The sequence below is a fragment of the Nelusetta ayraudi genome, unplaced genomic scaffold, assembly GCF_046127955.1.
Source record: "Nelusetta ayraudi isolate G7.1 ecotype Tasmania unplaced genomic scaffold, CSIRO-AGI_Nayr_v1 ptg000071l, whole genome shotgun sequence".
NCBI classification, from domain to species: domain Eukaryota; kingdom Metazoa; phylum Chordata; class Actinopteri; order Tetraodontiformes; family Monacanthidae; genus Nelusetta; species Nelusetta ayraudi.
Window position 1 is genome coordinate 3,526,320 of NW_027466121.1, and position 18,192 is coordinate 3,544,511.

The window sequence follows — 18,192 nt, forward strand, 5'->3', positions numbered from 1 at the left end:
TCTGCCTCAGCCTTCAAAGCGCGTTAAGCGGCGGGCTGTTCCACTTGTCTTGGACTTTTAAGCGGCGCAGAGCCACTTTCCCAAGGTGAGACTCATGTTATTCAAACGGTCAGAAATGCGTCGGAGCGCACCAGGCCTCGCCCTGAGTCCCGCCACCTTGAGAACTCACCTGACATCTCACCCCCGGTCACATCGCTCTCCCTCCGCCCAGACGCTTGTTACTGTCACGTACGGGTGATAAATCCTCGGACATGTGTAGACTCCCTCCCCCATATTTGAATTTTAATGGGCGCGAGCGGCGTTGTCGCCGCCTCGGCGATGATGTATTCCGCTGGGCCGCTTCAATGGAGGCCTGGAGTGCGCAACAGATGCGGCTTCAAAGACCCACTGTAAACTGAAGAATGGAATTAATGCACGCGCTTAGTATTCATATTCACTCGGATGGATGGATGATCTTACTCTCTGTCTCTCTCTGTCTCTCTCTCTCTCTGTGTGATTTCACCTCAGTGTATTAGCAAAATTAATTCACAAACAGTTGTCTTCACTTTGTGTGCCAGAGATGAGTGAACACTAAGTGTATGTGCATGATTAATTGGCCTTCGATGGCTGAAACAATCCAGCATGTAGTTATTTCAGAAGAATCAACCTACTGCCGTTACAGCTCGTTCAGGCTGACGATTCGTGAGGGTTGCATTTCTATTGGTTTTTAGTTGTTTGTATCTATTGTTGGCATACTCTGTATTTATTACTTATCTGTCTATCTATCTATCTATCTATCTATCTATGGCATATGTCTGCATAATTTAAAAGTCAGGGTTTATTTCTCCTGCAAGCAGTAAGAGTGTTGGAAAGCCTCACAAGCACATATCTGCTGGGTCCCAAACGATGAAACACACGATGCGTCACAACAAATGAAGCTGCAAATTAAAGGTTCCATGACGGTTGCAAACCTTCACGTTGCATTACGGCAACACATGCCATCGGTTACAGGGTTTACGTTCGCGAGCCGTCCAATTTGTTTTTGCCTGTGAGCAGACTGAGAAACCAGGTGATAACGGCTTGTCCAAAAATGTTTGGAACTGGCGTCGATTCTTTCTTTCCCTCTCTGAGGATGTCCCATCTGCACGAATCGTGCATTTGTTGGATGCACGATGACAAAATGAGAAGTGGCTGAGTTCCCGAGGAAAATGTGACAAATTCCCTCCCAATTGGAAAACAGTTCCTTTGTATTTTGGGGGTTTGAATGATTCAAATCTATTGGAGGCAAGGAACAACACCCCTTCCACCTGTAACATGACGTTGCAGAGACCTGGAATGTGTATTTGTGCTGGTCACGTCACAAATATATTGTTCTTTCAACAACAAATAACTGCAAGGTAACCCATTCTAATGTCAATTTACAGGGATTGAGAGAGATAGAGTAGCAGAGAAAGATCTTTCACATTCGCATTGTCAAAAATGGTGGTCACGATGCAGCAGTGCAGTTCTTGCTTGCTCAGCAGCGGTTAAGTTCTCACTGCACTGAGGATCTTCCGTTGGCCGTGGCAGCTAGTGGTGAAATTAGATTCACATACAGCTACTTTAATTCTTTACAGCATAGATAATATATGTCCTTTAGAGTTGCTCGGATGTATAAAAGATAGAAAATCTGTTTAAATAAGAGGTGATATATGATGCATGAAATCCAAGTCTGGCAGCGGACAAAACCTTTGTAAACGGTTAGCGAGACAAACTGGCACTGAAAATGTATCAATGTATCATATCTATTATGAATTTGATTAGATTATTGAACGGAAGTTAATATATTAAAATGCCTTTTTTTTTTTGGTCAGCCTTATCCCAGAGCCCGCTGTCTGATTTGAAAGCGTGAAAGCTATTTTTTTTTGGTTCGGACTATCACTGACGGGCGGTGTTTCAAATTTGTTTGAACCATCGCTTTTCATCAGTTTGTCTGCTCTGCCCATGTGACAAGCGTTGGAAAAAAAGCAAAAAAAAAAAAAGAAAAGAAAAAAAGAAATGCGCTGATATGAGAAGCCTTGCGTTCACACTCGGGAGACACAGAGCCTGAAAGCAGAGCTGGCATTAAAGCGTTATGCAACTACTTTGGCTTTGACAAATCGACTTTGTCCAGCTGTGATTAGGAGATTTGTTGTGGTTTGACTGCGCTCGACTCAGTGAGGTCTTCCTTCAGAGGGGTTGCGTCAGGATAACCGCACATCCCTCGACCTGCCCTGTCCTTTACGAGTCCGCCGAAGCACCGCGGCGCTCTTACGCCTTGGGAATGTGGTAAGGCATGCGGCGAGAGGTGCGACCAGATGCTCTCACGGGGTCAACGGCCAAGGAGAAGTCGATAAGGCTTTTCACCCGGCCATCAACCATTTGACAGCCTCCACCGACTCCACTGGAAAATGAATTTCACCCAGACCGCGATAGTGGAATGGCAATGCTGATGGTCTTAAACCAAGCTGCATGAGTTCACGCCACTGTAAATGAGTATACAGTTTAGGTTTGTCACTGGTGCTGCAACCACTCTGGCTCAACATATCAACATTTCAACATCAGCTGTTGCAGAAGAAGAAAAATGTTTCTCAATTACCGAATTGAAACAAATCAGTTGAGTGAACCAATCAAATCAAGTACCCTGATTCTGCCAAACTGCTTCCTAACACATAGCAACATGCGCAAATGGACCTAATCAATTCCACCCTTGGTCTTTCTTTTATGAACTTAGGAACCAATCTTGTCAAACCCATGACTTCCATCAGTTATCATTCAGTCGAGCCAAGCGGATTGAAATTGGTTACTTTCAGCAGCAGCAGTTCAGTCGCTGCGAATACACAGTCAGTCACCCCTCCCTTTGACAGCATGGAATCAGTCTTTCTTCATCACCAAAAAGTGCACATTTTCAATTAATCCATTTTTGGGAAACTTTGTCTTGCACAATACCTGAGAAACATTAATAATGCCCTTGACTTTCCCCTGCTACTCTGATTATTTCTGACCTTCTTTCATGTTAAAAAAAAAAAACAGAAACAGACGGCCTATTCATTAGGTCGTATGAATGCGCCGCATCGGTGAGACACATCCAGACGGGCTCCTTTCATTTGTCCTCGGCCCTAACACACACTCGAGGAAGACGGACGCAGTAGCAGAGGGACGCGCTTTATGAGTGCGGAAGCTGCCATTCGCTCTCATTATTTCACCGCCTGCTTCAGCGAAAGCATGACACACTGTATGTGCCGCACGCCGAGCGATCGGGCGACAGGTTGCTGAAGGATGAGAGTCGCGCTCGCTCCCGGTTGGAAGTGCGATAGAAGAGGTGTTTACCTTGGAGAACCTACTCCGTGTTCTCCCGCCTTCTTTCCGCAGCTTCTTTTTTTTTTTTTGCTGAGTCAAACCGAAGCCATTATCTGGCCTCTTCCTGAAGGCCGTAGCCCCCCCCCCAAAAAAAAAGAACACCAGTGAAGTCAATATTCTCTACTCACATGTACAGAAGCTTTGGGTACGTCGCAGTACCAACACCATTTAATAAGTGTGAGTTTGGGAGCATTATAACTGGGACAACATCATGTGAGTCATTTTTTTACTTGTGTTTTTTCACGCTCGTGTACGTGAGCGGGTCTCGTTCCGCACTACGAACACTGAGAAGAAAGTGAAGGAAAAAAAAAAATACATCCACGTCCGCACCACAGTTGCATCCTCTGCCGCCAACAGATGTACTCTGTGGATCTACTCTCACCGTTCAAAAGGCACGGACACGTGGGCCTGCGGGAGCACACTCACAGACACGCACACGCACACGCATGGAGAAAATGCATTAGGACGTGAGGAGTGTTTTCCATCTGTGCTGCATTAAAACTTGGGCGCTGCTCTATTAAGGCTGTTGCAGGTTAGTGGGTAGAGAGTGTGGCAGCCGCAAATATGCTTTCACTGAGCTCCATAATTTAAGGCAGAAAGCGGCTCACCCGACTTCCCTCATTATCTCATGGAACTCGGATTCAAAGGACAAGCAAAACCCCGAAAGTCGTACACCCCCGAATGGGTGTACGACTTTTGGAGAGTAAGTACGTTAAAAAAAAAAGGCCTTGTGTGCCTTGCATTTTGCTTCCAAAAGCCTGCAACGTCTTCACTCTACACATACGCTCCTCTTTATATCAAAGGTCCAGTGTGTTAATATTAATATTATTTGGCTTGATTTACGATTTTTATATCGGTAGAAGCTTGACATACTTCATAAAAAATGCACTGATAAAAGCGTACGCTGGCAGTACAATAAAAAAAGTCCTTTGGTTTTCCTACCCTTGAAAACAAGACGATGAGCAAAAAGCCATAAAACTCCAACTTGTCAACTCAAACAGCAACGTGATTATTATTAATACTGTGACGGTGCAAACGCGGTGGGATTTGACGTGAACAGTGATTTGAATGTGGGCGGCTGATTGAGGAAAGGTTTGAAGATCCCATTTCACCAGAGCAGGTAAAATAAACACATTTATTAAAACAAAAATGTGATGAGTCATCATCGGGGGAGTTGGGCGGGGCGCAAAATACAAGTTCCACCCTTCCTCGGTGATTAAACAATCTATTGTTATTGTGTGTAAAGCTGGAAAACTGATTTTTCAAAGTTTCCGAGACACGGAATTACACAAACACTGACGGGGCTTTAAAAAAAAAGTCGTGAGAGGGCTGAAAAGAGGTCAAAATCCAAGTTAAAGCTAAAAGCTAAATAGCAACGTTGCACTGCTGCTGGATCATCCATCAGTCCGATGCATTTTCAGCTGATCTCAGTAGTAAGGAACCACGGTGTCCTTCGAGACAACAGCAGGAAGCAACTGCAGGAAGCTGCCTTTAAAAGCCACCAAAGCGAGCCAAGCTGTACGTCACAGCTGCAGCGATTAGAGCAGATGTTGCAGTGGCAACAATTTCCCCTGGATCTGCAGCGAATGTATTTTCGTACAAAAAGAGAACGTTCAAAGTTTCATATTTCCCTCCTCCCAGAAGTTCTTCATCTTCACGTGCTACTGAGCAAATCTTACAAGGATAAATTGACGCTCCTTTCACTTTTCAAAAACCCCTTGACCCGATGCAGGGTGTTTTGCGCGCTCACCCGCATCTAAGCACTTAAACCTGAACAATAAAAAAATAAAGCTGAATAAGCAGTCAGTCAAGACTACAATGACATCAAAAGAACAAAAGCCAAATCCGTGTCAGCTAAATTACTATAATATGTTCCAGGCTGTCAGTGGAGTCGAGGCTGTTAAATTTTTCATTCAGCGAAAACCGTATTTGGTTTCAACTTGGCCATTACTTGGCCATTTCTGAATAATGCATCACTCTGCACAGAGTGTGGAAATATTATCAGAGGAGCGCAGAACAAACAACACAGAGTAATCACTGTCGGGCCTCCTGAACGCGAAAAAAAAACCTGAGGTCGTGGGGATGACTTTTTTTTTCTTCTTTCCACCACCGAAGCGTAAGAGGGCAGAGTAAGCGGTTTTTCCCGCTCGCCCACTGTTTATCGTAGTCTCTTCCTCTGAACGGGAAAGCAAGCAAGAAGTGGGTGAAATCAACACTTCCCAGTTCGCTTCCTGCCGAGATCAGGAAACGCGAGGCTGATTCAGACTTCCCATGGAGCGTTGGTGGGCCCCTCCGACATTTCGTCTGATTCGCGCCGCAGCCATAAATGTCCGGGAATCGTGTTTGCGGTTTTACGAGCAAAGACGTTTAAGGGGTGTTTGCAGTGGTGTGTCATCCAGTGCTCACGTATCACAAAGGCATGAAACGATCTGATATGAACCAGAGAGAGAGAGAGAGAGAGAGAGAGAGAGAGAGAGAGGAACTTAGAGCGTCACATACTCTTTAAGTCAGAAAGGCGAAGCAGAAACAGCTGTGCTGAGCAGCTGTCAAGGACCGAAATCCGAAGGCAATTTTGAAGGAAAGAAAATGTTTTTTAAGGTGCTCCTCAGGCGTGTGCTCCAAACTAAATAGAAAAGCTTTGCTATGTATGACTAATAAATTATGATGCCGGGTTTCCCCCACCTTTAAAGGTTTTATAAAAAAGTTGAAAAGAAACTGGGAGAAAATCTGCTTTTCAATCTTCGCTGTGAAGATCTGGTTTTCACAAAAAAAAACCTCCAACCGCTAGCGCCCCCTTTTTTTTTTTTTTTTTTGACCATGTGCGTTTAATCGATTTTCTTTTGGGTCGACGGACTGATGTATTGAGGCAGGGAACCTAAATGACAAAAATGTTAGCGAAGATTTACTGCCGTGACTCCCGGTCAACCTTAACATGGAGCTTTTTTAAGACTTTGTGTTCTAAAGTAACTGGAAGCAGAAGTTCATCACTGTCGTTTATCCACGTTGTCTTTTCACGAGCTACCATTCTTTCTGTTCTCCGTGGCGCTAATTTTGTTAGCGAGTTGCTACTTCTGTAAACACATCGTGCTCCAGGTGTTCTTCTTCTTCTTCTTCTTCCACCTTCAGGGAGTAAATTTGCAGTGCCACACCAGGCCAGGCATAGGTACTACATTGTTTCAGTCATTTCCAGCATCTCTGTGTAATCGGTTTAAAAAAAAAAAAATCTGTCTCCGTGTAAACAGCCCCTAAGAGGAACTGCGGTGGGTTGTTCTTAGCTGGTCGCTCGTAAATGGCAGGTGATTGCGTTGGCATCAGTGTTTGTGGAACACACAATACGCATTATAAAAATGACAAAAAGGGCCTTGACATTCTGATAGCTGGAGCAGACTTTGCACATGAGGCTGATCATGGTTTTCATACAACTTAACCTTACAGTTCAACCTTTGTGGCTGCTTTATTCTATCGTAAGAACGTGTACATGTATTTTCAGTGGATCACCAAACACTACTTTGTTGGCATTGGCTGCTAAATTATGATTGTCTGATGTTGCTATTACAGGACATCTGCTGTAATCAATAGAAATGAATCTGAGGAGTGGGGCTTTTTTTTTTTTTATCAGAGTTTATTATATTTAATGTAAAAAAAAGAAAAAAAAGAAAAGTGATTGGTTCACTCAGGTACGCTAGCATGTGTGTTTGCGTGACACTACACCACAATATGGCCAGTGAAAAGAGAGCAAATTAGATTCAACCAAAACCTGAAAACCTCTTGTTAAAACATTTTCACTGTTGGCACAAAAACCATATGATTCCTCTGTCACCAAACTAGTCAGAACGAACTTTAAATCTCAAACGTTGAGCTCCGGCAAATCTGGAATCTCCGCGCCGCGTCAAAATAAATACAACAGACCGAGCGGCTGAGCAGAACATCTGCTCCGTTAAAAAAAAAATCCAGGCCCCTCTCAATTTGACGCCTCAATCTTGAGTCCCGCGGTACGTCGCAACATCATCTGCATAGCAACTTATCGTCTGAGGGGAGAAAGAGAGAGAGGGGGGGAGGGGAAAGGGGGGTGGGGGGGCAGAAGAAAAAGCAGATGGCGTCTCCTGCGATTCATGCAAGTCCAACAAAAAAAAAGAAGAAGAAAAAAACAAAAAAGAAGGGTGGTGGGGGGGGGGGCACTTTTGACATAAATTTGCATCGTGGTGGCCTGCAGAGAGACAGAGAGAGAGAGACAGAGAGAGAGAGAGAGAGATAGAGAGAGAGACAGAGGAGGAAGAGGAGCTGTCCGGGGCTGTCAGACAAGTCAGCACAGGCTCCACAGCCCTCGTGCAGCCAGAAACCTGCCCCCCAACCTCAACCCCAACGCCCCCCCCCAGGCCCCCGACCCAACCCCTTCAGCACAGCCATCCCCTCCAGCCCCACCTCACCCCCCCCCCCCCCCACCACCACCCGGGAGGACGCCTATTGTTCCCCCCCATCCCCGAAACAAAGCCTGCCCCCCCCCCACATCACCCCCGCCGCCGCCCCACAACCCAACCCTCCCTTTCTCCACCTAACCCCCCCTGCCCCCTCCATGTTCCAGTGCCCCCCTCCTCCCTCCACTACCACCACACACCCGCTTGGCATTGTTGCGACGATAAACCCAAAATATCATTACAGACGAGCTCCCCTTCGCTGCTTCTCTCTCGCCTTTATCGCACCTAAAAAATAAAAAAAAAAAACGAATACACAAAACAAAGAGACAACGGAACCAGATTCACTCCGGCTGCCGCGCTCTTTCCAAACTACTGATGTAGTTTTATACTTTTTTGTACTTTTTTTTTTAACTCTCTGGTTCTCTGCCTGCCATACTTTCACCGAGGGCAACCGAGTAACAAGATTTCAATGCTCTGTATATAGTGTATTGTATACATACGCTGTAGGATTGACAATAAAGCAACCTTGAACCATGAATAAAAAAAAACACTTAAGATTATCTTCTAAATTTTAGAGAAGAAACAATAAAATAAGATGAAGGAACAGAGGCGGCGTGAAAGGTTTGAACTTTTCGAAAGGCAAACGCGCTGTTACCAGGATTCGCCGTAACACCTGTTGTTGTCGTCGTTGCATTCAGTGTTGTTTTCTCTCTTATTTTTTTCAAACTGTCATGGAGCAAAAAAAAAAAAAAAAAAAAAATCTGTCAAAGCGTCTCTCGCGGACGTCACACACGCACACACACACACACACAACGGGCCAAAAACAAAATTCGTGACTCTCAGCAAACCCGGTGAAAATCTTTGCGCGCCAGACTCTCTGGGTCTCGGAGGGAAGGCAGCGAAGCAGCCGGCTGCTCGCAACTCCACCATATTGTCACAGCATTGGCGAAGTGCGCCGCACACGCACACACACACACTCACACACACACACACAGAGGCGACGTGCACGTACACAACGGTTGTGACTAAAGCACACAGAGGCCATATGGTGCGTCCTCATCCACCGACGCCTGTTGCTGCTGCAACAATAGGCATGCCTGGCCTGGACAGCGACAGGCAAACACACACACACACACACACACACACTCCCGCACACAAGCAGGCAGGCAGGCAGGCAGGCAGGCAGGCAGGCACGCGCGCACACACACACACACACACCAAATGGTCGTTAGTCACTCCGTCTGCATTGCTTAGGCCCAGAACAAACGCCTGGATTTGCATTTTCCACCTCCCTTCATCCTCAACCACCCTCCCTCCCTCCTTCCTTCTCATACACACACACACACACACACACACACGCACACACACTTCCCTGGTCACTACAGGTGCATCGCGCACTCAAAACAGATGTCAACGGACTGGAGAGGAGAGGCGCAGGCAGACGGAGGGGGGGGTGGAGGAAAGTGGAGGGCCGATGGGGATGGGGGGGGGCTGTTTGCCCAGGGCGACGGACAAAGCTTTTGTACGCTCACAGGACTCGACACGGCAAAGAAAATCGCACACTTACACACACACACACACACACACACACACACACACACACACACACACACACTTACACACACACACACACACACACACACACACACAAAAACGCCTCCTTCCTCTGGCGATACCTTCAGGGGCCGTGTGACGAATCGGTTCAAAAAATGATTACAGGACCATTAATAAAAGACACGTACAAAACTTTTTTTTTAACCCAAATGTCCATATGGCCAATAATGAATTTGTGTCAGTTCTTGGGTAATACATATATTTTTTTTGTATTTTAAGGATTGTCGCCACAATTAAAACTTTAGGGACATTTTCTCTTGAAAAATGTCAGCAATTTGCTAGCGACGACAACAGGCGCTTTCCCTCCAGACTCCAGATTTTCACTTTTCTGCTATTCCGACCATCTGGTTTTTTTCACTGCCTTTGTTTATTGCGTTCAACAGGCAGCCCAGTCTTATTAGCCCTGATCCTGGCAGCTGGCAGACAAGTGAAATCTGCCTTTTAAACTAATCACTGACGACTGTACACGGCTCGTCGTACGCTTATTTCTATGCGCGTACAATCCCGTGAAAACCACACGACCGTTGACTGCGCAAGCAAACAAAAAACAAACGTTTGGCAAGATTTTTTTTTTTTTTTTTTTTTTTGCGCCCACGTTGACAATGAGATAAAGTGAAATGAAGCTCATGAGTAGCGAGCGTGTACGTACAACAGCACAGGCCCCACAGCAGTCACGCTGACAGTCATTATTCCACCATAGGCGCAGCTTTGCCATTGACCAAAACAAAAACACCCGCAATCCCATTCAGCACGCACGAGTCCTGCCAAACAAAAACACAGAATCCTTTTTATTAATCAAACGCACCCCCTCCCCACCATCCCGTCATCATCTGACAGGCGGATTAGCGGCTCCTGGAGTAGCTGCTCTGCTTGCTGCTACAGGCTGTAATTTCACCCCCCCCCCACCACCACCACCACCATCCCCCTAATAATTACATTGTGGCAGGGCCTGCATTGCCACAGACCTGCTGCTGTTGTGAGCGCACCCACCTTTTGATCCATATTTAAAAGGTGAACGCAACAGCAGCACTGTAAAACTCGGATTAGACGTCACAGAAGAAGAAGAAGAAGAAGAAGAAGAAGAAGAAGAAGAAGAAGAAGGAGGAGGAGGAGGAGGAGGAGGAGGAGGAGGACGACCATGGATACTTGGAAAGACACAACCGTGAAATTAAATAAAGATTTTTTTTTTCCTTTTTGGGAAGGTGGGATAATGTTGGTGTTGTTGTTTACGAATGCAACTAAATTAATTAAAGAACGTAACAGCAGTATAGGCAGCAGATAGTGAAGGAGAGTGCAAATCAGAAGAAAAAGAAGAAAAAGAAGAACGAACAATTGAAAAACACAACTGTGAAATTATTATTATTATTATTGTAACCCTTTTTTGGGGGGATGAGGTGTTTTTGTTGTTGTTGTTTACAAATGCAACAAAATTCACCTGTCGAAATGTGACCGCAAAAAAGCATATAGATGTACCAATTTGAATCGTTTGCGGAGAGATTTAAAGGGAGCCCAGAAACTCTCCCACTGATAGTTTCCTCAGTCTTCCACGGAGGAAGCAAAGGGACGTCCAGCCGGGCCGGGAGGGGGGTCAGTCAGCCAGCCAGCCAGCCAGCCAGCGCGGTGGTTGATCAGCCTTATGGCCCGTTCCCGTGACTGGGGCCCAGTGTGTGTGTGTGTGTGTGTGTGTGTGTGTGTGTGTGTGTGTGTGTGTGTTCGAGCGTGCGCGCGCGCTGGGAGGGAGGAAGGGAGGGCAGCGAGAGCAAAACCCCGCCGATGCAACAAGTCCCTCATTCACTCCCAGCTTTGTTAAGCTGCCGCGGCCCAAAATCCTGCCGTCCTCCCCCCCTACCCCACCACCACCCCACCCCACCCGGGCAAGCTCGGCACACGAAGCCGGCTCGGATGGACGGACGCAGGGAAAGGAAAGACCCCCAACCCTCCAACCCCGCCGGCGGGGTCGAAGTGGGGACAAAAAAAAAAAAAACAACAACAACAACACAAAAATCACAAAATAAAAAGGCTTTGTTGTTTTTGTTTTTTGTTTTTTTTTTGTTTTGTTTTTGGCGTTAGCAAGGAAAAGGAGGATCAAACTGTGGGCAGAGCGAAGCGATATCCCTCGCTTTTTAAAGAAGAAGAAGAAGAAGAAGAAGAAGAAGAAGAAGACGCTAGGCGCCGAGCTGCTTGTCGGACTTGTTCAACATCTCTTTTTCGTGCATTTTCGATCGTTCGCTCCTCGCGATGACGCCGCGATCGATGGTCGCGTTCGCTTCCCGTCAACAGTTGGCGTTTTTATTCAGCGTTTCTGGAGCTCCGCGGAAGGTGTGTGTGTGTGTGTGTGTGTGTGTGTTGAGGGAGTCCGGCCCTCCTCCCCCTCCACCTCCTCGGGAACTTACCTCGCCTCGTCCGCCTGTCTTCCACGGATTAATCCCCGCACTTCTTTCTAATGTTTCCTCCGCCGATCCGAGCGGCAGCGGCGGCAGCAGAGGTGGTTGGTTGGTTGGTTGGGTTGAGGGGGAACACTCGGGCCAACTCCCGGTGGGTTGTCTTCCCAGTTTCTTTTTCTTCTTCTTCTTCTTCTTCTGCTTCTTCTTCTTCTTCTTTTTCTTCTTCTCCGTCTTTCCCCCTCTCGGCAGCGACGTTGCGGGGCGCGCTGAGTGCGTAAAATGCGCAGCGTCTCTCCAAGGATGCGAAATATGCGCGGAATGGGAGCAGGAATGAAATGAACGCAGCGGGGCCGAGTTGAAACGGGGCGGGGTGAGAGTGGCTGTGCTGCTGGCGTCACCCTGGACGGATGGAGCGAGCAGAGGCGAGGGGATGGGAGGATGGGTGGAGGGAGGGAGGGAGAGAGAGAGAGAGAGAGAGAAGGGGAGGAGGGAAGGGGGCCGGACTGTATGGGGGGGCGTTCGACAACAAAAGGAAAAGAAGAAGAAGGGGGGCGGGGGGTGGAGGGTCCGAAAACTCTATTCACAGTAGGAGGAAGAGGAGGAGGAGGAGGAGATAAATACACTGGGCATGAAGCAGCAGCTGACAGCAGATCAGCTCCGGGAAACACAGCCATAACATCCCAGAAGGGGGAAACACGTGTTGTGAACTTTATTCGTGCTTTTTAAAGGGACAGTTGGGGACGCAGCTGATGGAGTTATTAAAGCTGTGTCAGTAGAATTGAGATGCACTTTTTTGTTGCCATCTTTTGGAAATCTTTAATTGTACACACACACACACACACACACACACACACACACACACACACACACACACACACGCGGAATGTTCCAGAATCAAATTAAGCCAGTGTAAATGATGAACTACAGTCGTCTGGATTCATGGCTGATTATAATAGCAATACATCCCAGCTTGTGTTTCATTACTTCCAGCTAAACCCTTAACTGTCTCCAAGAGCTGCATGGCACCGCCCTGTTTCTTAAGCAGATCATTTCAAATGTCTTTTTTTTTTTTTGAATTAGTTCATAGAACTGTCAATCTGTATTTTTGATTTTTTTTTTTTTTACATCACATTTCTGTCATTTCAAAGCAAAACAGTCCCTGCATCTTAGTTTTATTTTTGTTAATATGCACCTTTCAACACGCAGAAAAATTCTGTACGAGTCTGAATTGACATTAGTTCTCATAGCACCTCATCGCACCATCGCTGGATGCAACTAAACCCGTTGACCCGTGGAACGTTCCAGGCAGGTGTTTTCTCAGCAGCACCGCAGCACGCGGTCACAACATCGCCGCGAACGCCTTCGCACCCTTTTCTCCCGGCGGCGTTTTGTTTTTTCTTCTCCGCTTGTTGCAAAGACCACGGGATCCATTTGTAATTCCTGCGTCCATGATTACCCAACCTCTCTCCGAGTCGCAGCGAGACTTGCACAACAGTTGTTTGTTGCGAGCGCCCTGTTGGGTTTCCGCTGGTTCATCAGCAAGTGATGTTGGCAAGCAGCTGCCCGGGTCAACTATCCCAGATATTTCAGGACATTGTGCGCATTCCACAAAAAAAAAAAAAAGAAAAAAAAAAAGAAGTGGGTCACGAGGGCAAACTGCGTCCACGCCCCCTCCAATCCAAACCAGGTTCTGATGCTATTTGCCGCTTTCCCAGCAGCCCTAAATTTGAATGAGCCCCCCCAGGGTTGCCGGAGACCCTGCTGTTTGTAACCAGGGCCCTAACCAGAAAATCTTTGTGTCTCTTTAGAATGCAGCAGGCAGCCGCCTCTCCCTCATAAAGGAGTTGTTGTTTACTACTGAGCTCTGCCTATCTCAGGTTTCAACCCCCTCAGGCACTGCTGGACTGTCATCTCCCCAGAGGGAGGGGCTGTGACATAAAACAAACACAGATATGCCAGGGTCACAGACTGGAACACCTAGTGCAACACGACACCACCGCCAGGCCAGCCAGCCAGCCAGCCAGCCAGTGGACCCAGCATTCCACATGGCAGCATGTCTCACTGAGTGTGTGTGTGTGTGTGTGTGTTCTTCAGAAAAGAAAAAAAAATCTCACAGATGAGTACAAACATACCCGCACAGCTGACTCACACGTGGACTGCACACATCTCCTTTCCATCTTTGTAGACGCGTGTGTGTGTTTCTGTGTCACTACTGAGCGCTGAAAGAAAAAAAAAAAACACGACACAATATAACACAGACACACACACACACACACACACACACCTCGGCCGGGAACACATTTAGCTGGCTAACCTTTTAGGTTAACAGTCTGACCTCAAATCTGACCCCACCTGGTTTCCTGATGTTTTATTAACACCTCTCTTTATACGGGATCTGGTTTCTTCTCAGAGACCAAGGGCTCGAAATTCGGGCGCAAAGAAAAGAAAAGCTAGGTGAGCTAATTGGACATTTATTATTCAGAGACGTATTAAGTCGTGGTTAACATGCTGACATAAATGTTTTGGGTCAGCATGTCAAATGACGCCTGTTTTAGTCATATGAAAGGATCCCATCGGCAACAAACTGCGGTAAACTCCAAATAGAAACTGACTATCACTCCCATTGAAACTCTTTAAGGTGCTAAAAATAATGCTGCGGGGAGGGAAACTGCGTCGAGCTCGTTCCGGGCTACGCTGCTCCAGCGGGAACCTTCTAATCTGTGCATTTCAAGCTGTCTATATAATTTAATATTTTAAGTCTCTCCTCTGTGTTATCATTCTCGTGTGCTGAGCGCGGGCTGGTGCAAAAAGTGCCCTCTTGTGGTTTGTGGAGAGCAGTCTAAACACTGAGGGTGTGGACTGGAGTCTCGGCATGGGTTGAACCCGGAGTCGCCCAGGTTCAGTTCGGGTCAACGGCTGTGGAAAGGAACCAACTCGTCGCAGCAACTCGACACAGTATTTTGTATTAAAAGGCTTTGAAAAGTGCCCTCATGCAAACGGTGACCGCCTGGAGCCAAGCTCCCCTCCCCCTCCTCCCCCTTCCCCGCTTCCCATTCAAAGATCGACCCCACCTGTTTTAAGCCTGTGTAAAGCTGGGTGGGTCCAAGATGCCTTTTATCTTGGGGAGGGGGCTGTGGAGCAGTGCACTGAGGTCAGCCGAGTGAGTTTGATTGAGTCACAGCACCGTTGGCGCACTCTCTCCCCCTGACACTTTATCTTGCTGTTTGCACATCTAAGTTGACTCATGGTGAAATCCCCCCCAAAACCTGCTGATTTATTCTTTAGACATTGTGTAATTCAAATGTCAAAATCAAAAAACTTTGTCCTCAGCGAGCAATTGAAGCCACATAGAGCAACGTTACAGGACAAAGGTTGATGACACCAAACAAAAAACCAGAGTAAAATATATACAAATTTACTAAAAAAATGAATATCTAAAATAAGTACAATGTGTGTTTATGAATGGAACAGGAATGTAGAGTGCAAAATAAAGTAATACATATGGTGAGAAAACAGCTGGAGTTGATGAGTTTTTTGGATTACTTGTTCGTTCACCTTTTCAGCCACAGGGATGTAAACGTAACATAATCAAATAATTATAACTAAAAAGGAAAAATAGGAGGACAGTGTTCTCTGACTGGAAACCCAAATATAGTGAGAAGGTGCTCTTTGGCAAAAACGTGTAAGTCGCAAATCTCAAGCAGAGGTGAAAAATAACAAAAAGTAGTTTGAAAGTGAAACATCCAACTATAAGCGAGTTGTCATTGAAAGAAAACTGAGGGAGTTTACAGTCCAGGCATGGAATGAGCAACACAAAAAAAACGTCAGGACGCAAGCTGTTCGGATCGAATGTTTCCTCCGAAATTTGCAAGAGAAAACGGGGTAATGAAATTAGCAGGAAGTAGGGCTAAGCCTCTTACACACCGGCTGCTGGAGGCGACTTTGTTCTGCCTTTACTCCGCCTCGCTCTTCTGTCTGGAAGGCACCGACCCAGCATGGGGGGTTTTACAAATGGCCCCGCCAATGTTCTGCCTTCTGAGGTATAGTGATAAATCTGGAACGGGGTCAGGAACGCTGTCTGAGGCTGTGAAAGAGGAGAGTTTTTGCCTCCTCGCACACAAGTCGAAACTGCACCCACCGCCGCTTCCACATGCTTTTCAGGATGTTGGATGGGGCAATTTTACAAATGAGATCCCTCTTGGAAAAACAAAGTGGCAACTACCGAACTAGCTAAAGTTATGGTTGATAATTTGGCCTGCACTGTCTTAAAAAATATATATTTTTATGCGTTTTTCCCAGTTTGTCAAGTACTGTCGATACTGATACCGATGTCATCGACGTTGCTGATGGAGTGGGAAGCTGCATCTGTGTCGTGATTGGGTTGGCGCACTTTTTTTCTTTTTTTTTTACAGCGCAAGAGTTCCGAAAAAATGAATCTCAATCAGAAGGGGAGGGAGGGAAGTGTGCGAAGGCTCTTGATTCTTCCCATCAAGACAAAGGCCAAAGTCTTACAACGACCTGAGAGAGCCAGTAACAGCGCTCACACTGAGCTGCAAGACTGCGTGAGCTTTTCAGCCTTCTGTATCGCAGGAGTGGGGCGGTCGCTCGTCAATCCTTTTACTGTGGGCGTGCGTATGCAACAGATCTGAAAGCAGCCCGAACGTATATTGACAGGGTAAGAGGGTGCCAGCCGTAGCTTTACGCAGCAATGAATCAGACCGATTCAAAGGTGGATGACGCTGTCAAGGACTTGGACAAGGACACCCTTTGTCTCCACTCCTGTGACTGTATGCGGCGCATCGTGGAGAGGACGAGAGCAAAAAAAAAAAATAAAAATTAGGAAGCATAATCATGTCATTTATATAAGTAGACAAACTAATTAAAATGGGAGAAATTCATTTAACGCTGGCCTTCGTGGGAAAAAAAATAAATAATTGCAGCACAGCGTTGAATTAACCTGAAGTTTCAAAAGAATGAGTGATTAAAGAGGAGTGCTCGAGAGGAGAAATTAATAAAACTTTCCGGCGACTGAGTTAATTTCGCTGCAAGGTGAACCTCTAACTGTGGGAAGTGACCTCCAGCGGAGCAGTAAGTAGTTTTACAGCACAATGTGTTGTGGCACTTCGGTGGAACCTTGGGCTTTGTGACTGCTGCTTTACTTAGTTCTGCAGCCCATTGTGCCAGTCGTGTTCTGGAGGGGGCTGTTTGTGTAGGTTTTTTTAATTAAACCTCCAGTTTAATGTTTGCACATGTTTGAAGATGCCTCGGCTGGAATGTTCGCATGCATGTTCTGTTTTCTAAAGCCTCCGGCAACTCCAATCCAAAAATATTTACCGATGTCATTCAGCGCCATGTCTGTGTAAAAGCACGAGAAAGTATTAGAATTCTCCTCTGCCCCTCCACCCATTTATTTTTTAAGTGCAAATTGGGCAAGTTTTCTCCAGTTTTCTCACGTGCATCAGTGTGTCTTGTTATTGATCTTTCCGTTCCGTTACCCTTCACTACTCAGATCAACTCAGGGTCAAGCATAGAAAGTTCAAAGTTAATCAGAACAAGCTAAAGCTACAAAGCCATCAGTTAGCATCACTTACACTTGAACAGCTCCACACGTTTGCCGACGTACCCGCCGGAGCATGAGCCCAGAAGTGCACAGGCCCTTTTAGGTCCTCACCTGCTAGTGAACATGCATACAGATCTTATATCTGTCACGCTAACCATTCCGTGCTCAAATAATACAGCCCGCAAAACTGGAAGTGACAATACCGCTGAAGGCCGGAGAGACAGAATTTGTCAGAGGCCCTGATCTTTGTTTCCTAGTCCGTTACCATGACTGCCAACCAGCGCAATTTCAATGAAAATGTGATCTGAAAATATAGACATTATCTGAGCTTTGGTTGCTTTCAGAGAGACTCCAATTTTTTTTTCTAGCCAAGTTGCCAGAGGCCTGAAGTATATGTTCAAAGTTCATAATTTCACGTTTGCTTTGTGGTATTCATTCCTTTTTAATTTGTTCCTTCACTTGTAGCCTTGGAGTCACCTGACTACTCACCATGAAAAGAACATTTGGTGAAAGAGGTCATTCATTTAAATGTTTATTTATTTATTTATTTATTTATTTTTGCCAAAAGCACCTTGTTCCTTTCCACATTGGAACATTTTTGAAATATTGCTTTTGGACTTTTGGTGAATGGTGCCGTCGGAAAACCAAGGAGACATCTCTTCTACATGTCAGTCTTGATCAAATGTAACCTGACACACCAGGCTCAATCCATTTAGCAAAAGAGTCCAAAGAATACATAATGAAGCGCAGTGTCTAACTGGCTAGAGTGCCAACTCTCAACATTTAGAAGTAGAAATGGCCAACGCGGAGTCAAGGAAAAGGGCGCCCCCTGTCTGTACACATTGTCAAATAGTGTATGCAA

The 18,192-nt window shown here is 46.2% G+C and overlaps 1 protein-coding gene across 1 annotated transcript in view; it reads right to left on the bottom strand.

The window, feature by feature from the left end:
- Positions 1 to 12,184, bottom strand: part of tead1a (TEA domain family member 1a) — a 43,544-nt gene extending 31,360 nt beyond the window's left edge. Inside the window, exon 1 of the mRNA XM_076042678.1 lies at positions 11,780 to 12,184. The gene's annotated coding sequence lies outside the window, so the exon portion shown is untranslated. The remainder of the gene's footprint in view (positions 1 to 11,779) is intronic.
- Between the last annotated feature and the right edge of the window lie 6,008 nt (positions 12,185 to 18,192).